Raw genomic sequence first — 15574 nt, 5'->3', positions numbered from 1 at the left:
GGTTTGTAAATAAACTGCGGCCTATGTTCAAATGCCAAAAGTGGTACATGTTTTATGGGGGGGGGGGGGGGGGGGGGGGGGGGGGGCTAGAAAGAGCGATCGGAGAGCAGGTCTAACCTCCCTGAGTTATTTGTTTTAAAGCCTTTTGAAGATATTTGAGTTTAATTATTGAATTATGTTCTGTTTGTCAGCTGTATTCTTTCTATTAGTATAGTTTTACTATTATGATAGATGAGTTGTATTTCTTGATTTTATTATTGTTTTATGAGCAGTGATGTGTTTCTGTTGTACTGCAATGCACATCTTGCATTTTCCAGTTCAGTTTTTGTATGCACATCTCTATTTATATTTTATGGTATCTTTATTCTGTATTTCTTGAAGGTCTGTCTGTGTTCTGCGAATGTGAATGAAGTGACGTATTCTGCTGGCATGTAATTGCTGTTTATTGATCTTTAGCAGTCTGGCTTGTTCTATTTTCCTAATAGGAGTTTTAGGACCAGGCGTAATATTTGCAGTGTTGCATTTTCAAGACATGTTTGTTACTGTTTCAGTGCTAGTAGTTAGTGCTATTTTGGTATGCGAAGTTTACTATATTGTAATTATAATTTAATTTATGCATGGCTTTCTGAGTGCTAATCCCACATCAAACACACTTTATATTAGGTCTAATACCATATAGGTTCTAAGTGACTTTAGGCAGAATTTTCTAGTTGGTACCACAGCAGTGCATGTAAAAATAATATATATGCTGTTGTGATACTTTATCACAGAATACTATGAATGTCCTTTTTCATGCATAATTTTTAATTGTGTGTGATGAAAGCTGGGAGGGAGGCGATGCATGGCTCTAAGGTTCACCTAGGGCACCCAATAGCCTTGCCCTGACCTGGAGAGAGTATGCCACACAGAGACCCTCACCATTCACCTATTTCCCATTTCTCCAGAGAGCAAATGCTGGAAAAAGGTGGGAGGCAGGTAGACGATTACTGGGAGTATGGCAGGGTTGCCAGTTTCCTAGAAATATTATCACTGACACACTATCTGCCACTCCTCTGGGAGTATTTCAAATCACCAAAATGGCCACGACTACAAGGGGTAGAGATGTGCAGGCAAATTAAAATTGTTTTCATTTTTCAATTCATTTTTGGGAGTTTTTGTTTCCATGAATTTTGGTTTGTGGAATGTTTGATTTATTTCACTAGTGTGAAAAAAATGAACCAAATATTTAAAAAATAAAAAACAACCCAAAATGGCCAAAAAAACTGGCCCCAACTTACCCAGTCAAGTGGTAATCCACTGGCGAGTCCTAGGTCCAGGCCGCGGTAAGGTCACTGTGGCCTTGGTCTTGGTCTATGCAAGCCAATGCCTCAACCTAGGTTGGCACACAGGCCCAGATCCGATGCTATAGTCCAGCCAGGGCCAAAGCTAGGGCCTCAACCCGGCCCCTGGCCTGATGCCTATGCTCACCATTGGAGCCCAGATCCCAGCACCTGCGGCTCAGCCTAGGCTGGAGCCTGGGCTTAGGTCTGATGCTGTGTCCTGGCCCAGAGGCTGAGACCTGATGCCTGGACCTTGTCCTAAGGTCTGGCCCAGGCTCAGAGCCCAGGCCATGAAGCATCCACCATACATCAAAATGGCACCATCCACTGGGGTGAATGTGCCAGAGTTAATTAACTCATTATTTATACTAGCTCTCTATTTCTGAAGTTCCTACTTTTCAACGCTCAATCTATAACTAAGAAAATTCCAATAATTACCGATCTGCTTATGGATTCATCACCTGATTTTGTAGCCATTACAGAAACATGACTAAAAAAGACTGATAAAGTACTAGTAAACCAAATTGATGATGACAGATACTTGACCCATTCAATTCCAAGAACAGGAAAAAAGGGAGGGGGGATCATGTTTACAGCTAAAAAAATTTACAACTACAAATGATTGATCAGGTATCTCCACCGTATGAAACTGTGTTATTTAGTTCTAAAAATTTGCAAATTTGTATATTTTACTGCCTGCCTGAATTTCTGGACCATAATTGCTCCCCTGTAATTGAATTTATAGCCCATAGGATTAACTTAGATAAACCTGCTATTATTCTAGGTGACTTTAATATTCATATGGATAGTGAACAAACATCCCCAGCCTGCCAATATATCTTGCAAGCTCTTTCTGCTTTAGGATTTCAGCAAATAACTGAAGGTCCCACACACAAAGCAAATCATATGTTAGACTTAATCTTTATTAACACACGATTAATAGATGCTACCCATCCCACTAGGACCCCGGTCCCTTGGTCAGACCACTTTTTGATTAATGCTAGAATTAAAATTAACACTCATCAGTCACAGCAACCTACTAAGCCAGATTTCATTTCCCTTTCGCCCACCATTCAATTTGGACACCCTAGAAGAAGCAATTAGAGATGAAATAGAAAATTTAGATGTATCGAATACTAATGGTGCAGTTGAATCTTGGTTTGAAATGACTAACAGTGTGCGAATAAAATCAATCCACTAGATTTAAACATATAAAAAGCCCACATCTATCTGAGCCATGGTATAACCCTAATATTAGACAGGCTAAAAGAGAACTGAGGAAAAAAGAGAAGAAATGGAGACAAAGCAAAGACATTCTATCTCTGGGGGCATACAGAGCATACTTGACATACTATAAATGGCTAATTAACAATGCAAAAAAGGCATTTTACGCCAAAAAATCCAAAAATGTAATCACAATCCAAGAGTTTTATTCTTGATTATAAAACAACTAACAAAAGATACTAGCTACAATCAACCTCAATTAACAGAGGAAAGATGCAATGAAGTGGCAATGAAGAAAAAGTTACAAAATTAATTATTGAGAACCTAAAAACAGATGATTCACCTATTATAATGACAACAAAAGAGATTAGTAAATGGGAAGAGTTTGAATTAACTAGTGTTGAAATTGATGCCATCATTAATCAAATTAATCCAGCGAATAATCCATTAGATGAGATTCCATCACATACTTTAAAACAAATTAAGGAAGTAATAACTAGTCCAATTAGAAACATAATTAATAAATGCCTTTCTGAAGGATATGTCCCAGATAAATTAAAAACTGCTGTAATAAAACCCATTTTGAAAAAAGATAATCTGGATCCATTAATTCTGAGAAACTATCGACCTATATCAAATTTATCATTCATATCGAAAATCCTAGAAAAAATAGTACAAAAACAATGGACAGAACATCTAGAAAACAACAACATCCTCTTCCTGACACAATTTGGTTTCCAAAAACACTATAATACAGAATCTTTACTGCTATCATTAACTGACATCACACTAAGATGCTTCAACAGTGGACAAAACTTTCTCTTAATTTTATTAGATTTATCAGTGGCGTTCGTCACCGTTAATCACTCTATTCTTTTAAAAGGCTTTTGGAAATAGGACTCATAAAAACAACTTTACAGTGGTTCACATGATATTTAGAGAATCGAAACTTTCAGGTAAAAATCAGTAATACTTTATAGAAAAAATAAAACTAGACACAGGCGTTCCGCAGGGTTTGGCCCTATCCGCAACATTGTTTAACATCTATATATTACCCCTATGTCACCTGCTTTTATCTATGCCATACAAATCCTTATTCCAATCACAGAATCCATTGAAACCACATGTAAAAAGACCGCTATGTATTTATCTTACATAAAACAATTACTAACACATATGAAACTTATCATGAATATGTCAAAAACAGAAATCATAATGTTAGAACAAAAAACAAATAATGAACTGTTACCCCCACTGATATTAGAAGATACACATACAATAATCCAACCCGTGCAGCAGGTACATGATCTAGGTTTCTTAATTGACACCGAATTAAATTGCAAGACCCACATTACATCCAAAGTCAAAGAAGGTTATCATAAATTAGCTATATTAAAACCTTTTCTGGACCAAAATGATTTCAGGACTACGCTTTAACTGCTAATCTTTGTGTTATGCTAACCACGTAGATAGTAGTGGAACCGCGGGCTAGACCGCTTACCTGGAGGTGACACAAGTAATACACAGTCCGAGTCAGGGCAGGCGGCAGACAATCAGGAACCAGAAGCAGATAATCCAAAGGCAGGCAGCAGGCAGCGAAATCCAGTACACAGTCCGAGTCAGGGCAGGCGGCAGACAATCAGGAACCAGAAGCAGATAATCCAAAGGCAGGCAGCAGGCAGCGAAATCCAGTACACAGTCCGAGGCAGGCAATCAGGAACCAGAAGCAGATAATCCACAGGCAGGCAGCAGGCAACAAAATCCAGTACACAGTCCGAGTCAGGGCAGGCGGCAGGCAATCAGGAACCAGAAGCAGATAATCCACAGGCAGGCAGCAGGCAACGAAATCCAGTACACAGTCCGAGTCAGGCAACAATCAATAGGCAGAAACCAAGGCAAATCCACAGACGATAGCTCAGAGAACAATCGTGGCCGAAGCAGTGAATCAGAGGAACTGCTCCCTTTAAATAGTCAAGTTTCCCGCGCAGAGGAGCCTCTGCCGGCGTCTGACGTCAGGGGGGCGTGGCCAGAGCTTTGAATCGCGCGAGAATTGGCTCTCCTAGTCGCGCGAAGATGCTGGCTTGTGTGCTGGAGAGAAACGCCGCGATCCTTACCCGATCGCGCTGCCGATGCCGCTGAATCATTCTCGTGGCTCCCCGGACAGCCCCTCCCACACGCCGCGTCGCCGCGCCCCGCGCGGCCAAGGTAACAGTACCCCCTCCGCAAGGTCCCCGCCCCCCTCCACGAGGCCCAGGCTTGGAGGGATAACGACGATGAAAAGCCCGAAGCAAACGGGGAGCCCGTATATTGGAAGAAGGCTCCCAGGTATTGTCCGCAGGGCCAAAGTGTTTCCAAGAAATAAGGTATTGAAGCCGCCCCCTCACACGTCTGGAATCTAGAATCTCCTGCACTTCGTACAGACCATCATCTGGAAGAATAGGTACGACGGTCCTCCGTCGCCGCTGAGGCCAAGACAAGATAGCAGGCTTCAGTAAGGAGATATGGAATGCGTTGTGAATACGCAGAGAGGGCGGCAGGCAAAGCCCATAGGTAACCGGGTTGATCCGTCGTTGAATGGGAAAAGGCCCAATGAAACGGGGCGCAAACTTGGCAGATGGGAGACGTAAGCGAAGGTGGCGAGTGCTCAACCAAACGAGATCCCCACAATGGAGATCAGGGGCTGGAAGCCGCTTCTTATCTGCCATCCGCTTCATGTCCGCAGTGTGTTTGGCCAATAAGGCATGTGTGGCGGACCATAGACGAGACATAGAGGTAGCCGTGGCGTTGACCGCAGGGCAGTTGGAGAAAGTGCGAACAGGCAGGGGAAAGTGTGGATGCCTACCATATACCAGAAAAAAGGGGGAGCTGCCGGTAGCCTGGTGAACATGATTATTATGGGAGATCTCAGCCCATACCAGCAGAGAAGCCCAGTCATCCTGGCGTTGGTTAACATACGCTCGAAGAAATGCCTTCACCGATTGATTGGTCCGCTCAGTAAGACCGTTGGACTGGGGGTGATAGGCAGAGGAAAAATCAAGCTTCACCCGTAGAAGTTTACAAAGGTTAGTCCAAAACTGCGCTGTAAACTGTACCCCCCGATCTGAAACAATACTAAGAGGAAGGCCATGGAGTCGAAAGATGTGGTGCAAAAACAGCCGTGCCAGTTCCGGGGCCGAGGGCAAACCAGGAAGAGGAATGAAATGTGCCATGCGGGAGAAACGATCCACCACTACTCAGATGACAGTATTACCACCGGAGGGCGGAAGATCAGTCATAAAGTCGGTGGCAATGTGTGTCCATGGAGACGTGGGAAGAGGAAGCGGGTGCAGCAAGCCAAAAGGTCTCCGGCGTGGCGTCTTCTGAGCTGCACAGACAGAGCAGGAATCTACAAAATCCTTGACATCCCTTTCCCACTTGGGCCACCAATAATGGCGAGAGAGAAGTTCCTTGGTGCGAGCGACTCCCGGATGGCCTGCCAGGTGATCAGAGTGAGACCACCGAAGAACCTTTAGGCGCAACCGTTTGGGAACAACGGTTTTCCCTATCGGCACAGTGAAGGTGGCAGCCAACTGAATTTGAGCGGGATCGATGAGGAAGCGGGGAGGATCCGGAGCATCAATGATGTCAAAACTACGAGAGAGGGCGTCCGCTCGAACATTCTTTTGTGCCGGACGGAAGCGGACGAGAAAATGAAACCTGCTGAAGAAAAGCGCCCACCGGGCTTGACGCGGATTCAAACGCTGGGCAGTCGCCAAATATTCAAGATTCTTATGATCCGTATAGACCGTGACGACATGGCGAGCCCCCTCCAAAAGGTGTCGCCACTCCTCAAAGGCCAATTTTATGGCCAAAAGTTCTCGGTCACCAATGGTATAATTCCGCTCTGCCGGAGTAAATTTTTTAGAAAAGAACGCACATGTTACCCATTGACCCTCCGCTGATCTTTGGAGAAGAACCGCCCCTACGCCCACTGCCGAGGCGTCAACTTCGAGAGTAAAAGGTTTTGCAGGATCAGGGTGGCGGAGACATAAATCATTGGTGAATTCTGTCTTCAACTGATGAAAGGCAAGTACCGCCTCCTCTGGCCAGTGCTGTATAGAAGCTCCCTTCTTAGTGAGGGCAGTGAGGGGCGCTACTAATGATGAAAAATGAGGAATAAACTGTCTATAGTAGTTAGAGAACCCCAAAAATCTTTGTAAAGCTCTCAACCCCACCGGCTGGGGCCAGTTGAGGATGGCATTAAGTTTGTCAGGGTCCATAGATAAACCTTTGTTAGAAACAATATAGCCGAGGAAAGGTAAGCGTTGCTGGTGAAAAACACACTTCTCTAGTTTGGCGAACAATTTATGCTCCCGGAGGCGTTGCAAAACTTGTCGAACATGACGCACATGCTGGGACAAGGAGGGAGAAAAAATCAATATGTCGTCCAAATAGACAATGACGTGGGAATAGAGGATGTCACGAAAGACGTCATTTATCATGTCTTGAAATACCGCGGGAGCATTGCAAAGCCCGAAGGGCATTACTCGATACTCATAATGACCGTCGTGGGTATTGAACGCGGTTTTCCACTCATCCCCCTCCTGAATTCTAATCAAATTGTAAGCCCCCCGCAAGTCCAACTTGGAGAAAATTTGGGCCCCTTTTATCCGGTCAAATAATTCCGAAATGAGAGGAATGGGATACTTGTTCTTCCTGGTGATAGAATTAAGACCCCGATAGTCAATACAAGGTCTTAGGGACCCATCCTTTTTCTTAACAAAAAAAAATCCAGCCCCTGCCGGGGAAGTAGAGGGTCGGATAAATCCATGCTCTAAATTCTCAGAGATATATTGACGTAATGCGGTGGACTCAGGTTCCGATAGAGTGTAAATTCGTCCCTTAGGTGGAGTCTGCCCAGGGAGAATGTCAATGGCACAGTCATACTTTCGATGGGGCGGCAAAGACTCTGCACCTTGCTTATTGAAAACGTCCTGGAAGTCCTTATAGGGAGGCGGAATTCCACTAGAGAGTTGCGTGGTATGTAAGGAGATGACCGGAAGATTCTTCAGGCAATGTTGGAAACAGAAGGGGCTCCATGCTGCGAGCTGTAGGGAAGCCCAATCTAAGTGCGGCTGATGAATCCGTAACCACGGTAATCCCAGTATTATTTGATTCACCGATGTAGGAAGCACGAATAGCTGAATGTTCTCTTGATGAAGAATACCGGTTCGGAGCAATACGGGCTTGGTTATGTAGGCAATATGCATTCCCACCGGTTGCCCGGAAACCGAGGTTACAGACAGAGGAGTAGGTAATGGTTCCACCGGAATCCGATATTTCTGCACTAAGTCTTCCTGAATGAAATTTCCCGCTGCTCCTGAGTCTATGAAGGCTTGGAAGTGCAGTGACTCGCCATTCAGGCAAATGGTCGTAGGTAGTAATAATTGAGGAGAGGGAATGGTGGAACCCAGGGAGGCCTCTCCCACCCGACCTAGGTCCGGAAGTTTCCCGACTTGTTGGGGCATTTATTGAGGAAATGCCCAGCTCCAGCGCAATATAAACAGAGATTCTTTGCCCGTCTACGATTCCGCTCCTCGGGAGTTAGGCGAAACCTATCAATTTGCATGGGTTCTTCCGTGTTCCCCGATGCCTGAGTCGTTTGAGGTACGACCAGTGGTTGCTGAAACGTAGGTGCCAAACGGAAATTTCTGCGAGTGGCCGCTCGCTCTCGGTTTCGTTCTTGAACACGTAAGTCTAAACGGATGGCCAACCTTATCAAGCCCTCTAAGGTATCCGGAGGATCCCGTCCAGCCAATTGATCCTTGATATGTTCTGCAAGGCCTTGTCGGAAGATGGCCGTGAGACTCTCCTCTCCCCAGGCCAGTTCGGCTGCTAAGGTGCGAAATTGGATGGCATATTCACCCACAGTTCTTGAGCCTTATCGTATTTGAAGCAATTCATTCGCTGCGGAAGATGAACGTCCTGGTTCATCAAAAATCAGACGGAATTCTTTGAGGAACCGGTCCAGTGAATTGAGGAGAGGATCATCTCGTTCCCACAAGAGAGAAGCCCACGCAAGTGCCGGACCCTCTAGTAAGGACAGAAGGAAGGTAGTCTTCGTTTTATCATTGGGAAAAGACGCAGGTTGTAACGAGAAATGCATCCGGCACTGGTTGATGAAACCCCGACATAAAGCTGCATTCCCATTAAATCGAGGCGGAGGAGGCACCCGGATGGGGGCAGGAGTGACCACCGGGCTGGGAGTGGGTCCCGAGGGCAAGTGGGCTAAGGCATCCATACGCGCCACCAATCGATCCAGGACCCCCGTGACTTGATCCAGGACTCCCTGCTGTTGTTGGATCTTATTAGCCATCCCGGGAATGGCCTGCAGAGCGGTCAGATCAACGGGTTCCATGGCTTCGGCCAACTGTTATGCTAACCACGTAGATAGTAGTGGAACCGCGGGCTAGACCGCTTACCTGGAGGTGACACAAGTAATACACAGTCCGAGTCAGGGCAGGCGGCAGACAATCAGGAACCAGAAGCAGATAATCCAAAGGCAGGCAGCAGGCAGCGAAATCCAGTACACAGTCCGAGTCAGGGCAGGCGGCAGACAATCAGGAACCAGAAGCAGATAATCCAAAGGCAGGCAGCAGGCAGCGAAATCCAGTACACAGTCCGAGTCAGGGCAGGCGGCAGGCAATCAGGAACCAGAAGCAGATAATCCACAGGCAGGCAGCAGGCAACAAAATCCAGTACACAGTCCGAGTCAGGGCAGGCGGCAGGCAATCAGGAACCAGAAGCAGATAATCCACAGGCAGGCAGCAGGCAACGAAATCCAGTACACAGTCCGAGTCAGGCAACAATCAATAGGCAGAAACCAAGGCAAATCCCCAGACGATAGCTCAGAGAACAATCGTGGCCGAAGCAGTGAATCAGAGGAACTGCTCCCTTTAAATAGTCAAGTTTCCCGCGCAGAGGTGCCTCTGCCGGCGTCTGATGTCAGGGGGGCGTGGCCAGAGCTTTGAATCGCGCGAGAATTGGCTCTCCTAGTCGCGCGAAGATGCTGGCTTGTGTGCTGGAGAGAAACGCCGCGATCCTTACCCGATCGCGCTGCCGATGCCGCTGAATCATTCTCGTGGCTCCCCGGACCCCGGACAGCCCCTCCCACACGCCGCGTCGCCGCGCCCCGCGCGGCCAAGGTAACAGTTTGCCAATTTGGATTACTGTAAAGGTCTACTATTAGGATTACCTTTAATAACAATACGTCCACTACAAATTCTACAGAATACAGCAATGATTCTTACTGAAACAAAAAAACAGGATCATATCACACCGGTTCTTATATCATTACATTGGCTACCGATAAAATACAGAATCGACTACAAAATTCTAACAACAGTGCACAAAATTATTTATGGAGAAAAAACAGACTGGTTCAATACAGCAATAAAACTACATACACCGCAGCGTAATCTTAGATCTGTAAATCAAGGACTTTTGCCCATTCCATCGATAAAAATAGCCCGTTTGACTCAGGTAAGAAAGAGAGCAATATTGTTAGCAAGTGCTAATTTATGGAACGTTTTACTGATTGAAACCAGATTACAACAAAACATAAAAATATTAAAAAAAGAAATTAAAACTTGGCTATTCAGGAAGGCATTTTATGAAACTCAATAGTTTCTATTTTCCAGTCACTTCTCACTATCACATCTTTACGCTCATGATTCCCGGGTTATAGAATTTTTATCATTACAATAATTTATTCATGTTTTAGAAGGTATATTTTATTTTTTATATATTGCTTTAATTGTTTTGATTATGAATTGTTAGATGATAATGATGCTAATAATTTTAACTATGTTTTAATTTTATAGATGATAAGTTATATGTTTCAGGAATTGACACTGTATTAGATTTTTAACAAACTGTTGTAAACTTATGATGGAACCCCTCCGAATGACGGTATACAAAACTTGTAAATAAATAAATAAATAACTTCAGCGCGATCCCAGTGGATGGTGAGATTAAAGAAGAAAAGAAAAGGACTCAGGGCCTGGACCTGAACCTTTGCCGAGGCCCTGGCATCACCACCCAGACTCCGGGCTGAACCATGGCTTCGGACCTGGGCACGGGCCCCGACCTAGGCTGAGGTCCAGATGTTGGGACCCAGCCTCTGAGCTGGGCCCCAGCATTGGGCTTTGGTCCGAGTCAAGGCCCCCAACATTGGGACCCAGCCTCCAGGCCTAGGCCCCGGCATCAGGACCTGCCTTCCAGGCCAGGCTGTGGCATCGGGCCTCAGTCCAAGTTGAGTCTCCAGTGTTGGGCCTGGGTCTGGGCTTAGGCCTCCGGCCTAGGCTGAGGCCAGGCATTGAGTCCCGGCCTGGCCACTTTTGCAGATACCCGATGAATCAGGTAAGTTTGTTTGAGGGGGACTCATCCAAGGCCCCCGCTTAGCCCAAGCCTAGGCCAGGACTTCAGCATCACCTTCGGGTCTAGGCCGCAGACCTTGCTTTGGGCCCATGCCTTAGGTGAGGCCCCAGCTTTGGGCCTAGGCCTAGGCCCAATGCATTAATTTAAAACAAATATAAGGAATAAGGTTTGTTTCATTCAGGGGGCTCCCTGATTCGTTTCAGGACCCCTGAATGAAACGATTTGACCATATTCATCGTATTTTGCACATTCATGTTAAACGAATGAATATCCCTAACAAGGAGATCCCTCTTGATTATTTGACTTCTGCCATTCCTTTGGGGGGGGGGGGGGGGGGGGGACGCCATCTTATCCCTCACCTCAGGCAGCAGATTCCCTTAAGCCGTCCCTGTTCTTATTGGATATTGTTTGAATATTGTTGAACTCTGATTGGATCTGTTCTTGTTTCTCTCTCTCTCTATCTGTTCTCTTTCTCCTCTGTTCCTATTGGTTAATTTCCTGAAGGAATGTCTGGGACTGTCTAACATCTTGATGGGTTTCAGTTAGAAGCAGGTTCTTACAATCTAACAACTCTCCTTCATCTTCTTCAAGCTTTTAGAAAGCCATCATCCTTTTATCTCTTACTTTTTACGCTTATTTCCCATATGGTGCTAGTCTGCCTTAATTGCTGGTAGCTACAGCTTTCACACAAGCTGCAAGTAGTCTTCATCTGCTGAGCTCTAGAACTCATGACAGCTAACCAGGCTGCTCTCTGTAGGGCTGCTCCCTTAACCTTGCAAGTCACTGCGCGTACTGAAACTGTTTCTTTTCATTCTGGCGTTAAGAACTGAGTCTCTGATGCTTGGAAGCTGGGAAGACAAGATTTAGCTGACTGCCTAGGAATTCAAACTAGAGAGTGAACTCCGAGGGCAGGGCAAATCTTAAATTGATCGACTGACAGGAAAAAGGTTAGAGCAAGCAAATCAGTCACAGTTTAAACTTGTGACTCTAAAGTAAGCTGCAGGTCTAAAATCATGCCCAGACTCGTAACTCGTTTCTTCAAGGAGAGAGGAACCCCCATCTAGATGGATATCATTGCCCGTCACATCTACCTCAGAATTAGTGATCATTTCCATTTTCAGTGCACTCGGTGATAATCAACTCTTTTTTCATCCAGGCCGAGATTTCTGACAATCAGCCACGGACTTAATCAACTCAGCTGGAGAAGTCTCCAAAGAACCATATATTTGAAAATCATTAGCCTAACACTATTTAGCATGCTAAGCTTACCAGAGTTTGACAGCCTCATTACATGTAGTGCTTGCTTGTGAACAGAGTGATATTAACTAATCAGCTGATTATCACCATATTTGAATAATTTGCATGTGCATGCACTGTGATTGTTAGCGTGTGTGCCCATTGCCCAATTTAGCACAGGTTCTAACCCGTATTAAAATCATAACAACTAGTCCGCTAATTAGCACTCATGCCAAGAGGCTAAATAAATGAGATAAACAAATGGTAAATAGTTAAGCATTAAATCCCCTTGTGTTTGTTTCAAAGTATGAGATCTTTTGAATTGCATTGCCTTCTTGGCTAGTTTTGAAGTTCCCTTTTAGTTTTCTGATTATGAGGTCCTTGATGAAATGATGTGGTCTGGACAAAAAAAAAATGTTCCTGCACAGGAGTGTCACCTTGTTCCTATCTATGATTTCTTATCTTGTGTCTGTGAAGATTTATTCTTGTTTTTTGAAATTCTGAAATGTTTCACCAATGCAGCATCCCCTTTCACATTTTCTGAAATGGATAGCAAATGCTGCATTAATAGATCATCATAAATGTGATCCATTCAGGCTGAATGCCTGTTCCATATGGGTAACTGTAGGGTACAAGTGATATGTGCTGGCACACTGTTAGGATTCGTGGGTTTTGTGGAACCTTGGCCCAAGGTAAGGGTTGATACCACCTGGGGGGGATGAGCCCCACAGGTCCTCACAGTCAGGAGGCGAGGTCAGCTGCGTCATAGCCACGTGATCGCAGGAGCTTGTAGAGAGAGTACCGTGAGGGATCCCGAGGAGCGGGGTAAGAGACACAGTTCGGAGGGGAACCCACAGCATTCAGGCAGAACTGGAGATGCAGGTACCAGAGCAGGAACCTCCGACAGAGAAGCGCTAGGCAGGCCCCGAGGAGTGGGGAGCACGAGACAGGGAGTTCTGGAGGAATGCAGTAGAGACTGTCCCGAGGGGCAGGGCTGCGTAGTGCGAGAGGCCCTGGTGTGATGACGTAGGCTGTTCCGCAGAGCGGGGAAGCCCGAGTCGAATCTCCGAAGTTGTAACGTGAGAAACCCTGAGGAGCAGGGCTGTGCACGAAGGAATCTCTGATAGAGAAACGGAGGCACTACCGCGAGGAGCGGGGAGGTGCAGAGTACAGTCGCAGGTGTAGAACGTAGGCACTGCCCCGAGGAGCGAGGAAGCACCAAGTCGAGTCTCCAAAGCAGTAAGGCAGTTCGAGGGACAACCCCAAGGAGCAGGGAGGCCGGCAGGCAGAACCTCTGGAAGGCGCTGGGCTAGCCCGAGAAGCGGGGGAAGCCTGGAGACAGGGTCTCCAACTTGAGCGCAAGCAGGCCCCTGAGGAGTAGGTACCCGAGCCAGTCCAAGTCGCCGGAAGGTCCGACACAGGAACCATAGTCCAAGGAAACAGCGACAGTACCAGTAGCGAAAGAACTTGTTGTCAAGTCAGTTTGCAAGGGGTGAAGGCAGTGCTTAAGAATCCCAACCTTGTGATGTCTTCAGTCGTGGACACCTCTGAGGTTCCCGCCATTGGGCCTTCAAAGGGAGGCCCGGAGTCGGCATAGGTGGTGGCGGTGTCCCAGCTGCCATGAGGAGCCTAGAGAACCTGGAGGTCTGTGGCGATAGCGGCTAGCCCCAGCCGTGAGTAGACCTGGACAGGAGAGCAGGGCAACACATGGCGTGAGTTCAATCGGTCGCAGCCGTCTGCGACCGACGGTCATAACACGCACTTTGCAGACTGGTATCTTACTGGGTTTCTGTTCTTTGAGGATGAATTACAGAAAAAGATATCTGCTTCTCCAGTTCTCTTGAACACTCCCCTGAAAGGAACCCATTACATTATTAACTTCATCTAGAAATGTCCCCATTAAATAACATACAAAAGGGATTTTCAAACATTGCTTATTCTATCTACTGATGGTTCATTGCACACTTAACAATTGTTTTTTGTTTTCCAATTTTTTCATAAAGACACCTTGGGGGGGGGGTGTCCCTCATCCAAAATCTTTCCCATACGCAATGACGTGGACCCAATTTGGGGGCACCATCACACATAATTTAAAATCAAATTGGGCCTGAGCCAAAAGCTGATGGCAGAATGGCAGGTACTTGTCTTCCGAACAGGGCAAATACATGAATGCATCAGAATCTGGCAGCCCCCTTGTTACCTAGTAAAGGAGTATATATCAAGGCCAGGATCAGATGTTTAGCCTAGTCCGCTTTAAGGCACAGCCCAGAAGGGAACCTTGGTTCCTGGGTGTTTTCCTGAGCAAGGGATTAAGAAAACAGGCCCCGAAGGAACAGAAAGGCCCTGGGATGGAGGAAGGCAGCTATCCTGCCGAGACTGTGAATGCTGAAAGTCTTGATTTAAGCTGCTGAAGTGAACAGGCTATTTCTATTATTGTTATGTTTCACTATGAATAAAGAATTTTCCATGGAGACAGGCTGGAGGCCAGGATGTTCTGACCTCCATCCCCTTTTAAAGCCTAAGACAACTCACACAGACCTCCATCACTTGCTGCCGCCTCACCTTCCCTTTGCAATGGGTGACACGTAGAAACATAGAACCAGGACCGGTGTGTCCCATTAGGCAAAATAGGTGGTCTCCTATGGCACCAACGATTAGGGGCATACCTGGGAACTTTTGACTTACAGTCACCCTGACATTACCATGGATTAGTGGGGGGGTGGGGGTGGGGGGGGGGGAAGGGAACTGCACAGTGGGACCGGATGCTCTCAAATTTGCTCTCATAAACACTCTTACATGTTCACACTTACTTTCGCTGCTCATTCTCTCACATTCTCACATGTCCATTTACACCTTTACTTCTGCCATTCTCCCACCAACACACACACTCACTCACATCTCTCCCTCTTCCATACACACATGCCCACGCACTTTCACACCCATGCTCACTTGCACTCAGCTCTCTCCTACTCACCTACATACACTCTCAGATCTCTTCTTCCTGCACAAATAACACTCACTCACTCTCTCAGACATGCTCATTCATTCTCTCTCCTCCCCTTTCAAAACACACTAGCAAATAGTAACAGCAGACTCGAACTTGGGCTCCTGGAGCAGCAGCAGCCTCTTCCTTCTCCTCCTGTGCTGCGGAAGTGGACGCTGCCTGTTTCTTACTCCTCGTTTGATGCACGGGCAGGAAATCTCAATGTCGATTGGCCAAGGCAAACAGGATGGGGCGGGCAAGTGGCTGGATACAGGAAACAGGCTGCGCAGGAGCAGGCGGTGTCACGAGGAAGCGAAGTTAAGAGTTAAAAAGGTCCAGAGATAGTAGAAATCACTGTTGAGTTCCTCCTTTTTCAGCCGCACAAGAACAGTGA

This window comes from Rhinatrema bivittatum, chromosome 2, assembly GCF_901001135.1.
Source record: "Rhinatrema bivittatum chromosome 2, aRhiBiv1.1, whole genome shotgun sequence".
Taxonomy (NCBI): domain Eukaryota; kingdom Metazoa; phylum Chordata; class Amphibia; order Gymnophiona; family Rhinatrematidae; genus Rhinatrema; species Rhinatrema bivittatum.
The sequence above is the reverse complement of the archived record's forward strand: the minus strand, read 5'-3'. Positions refer to the sequence as shown.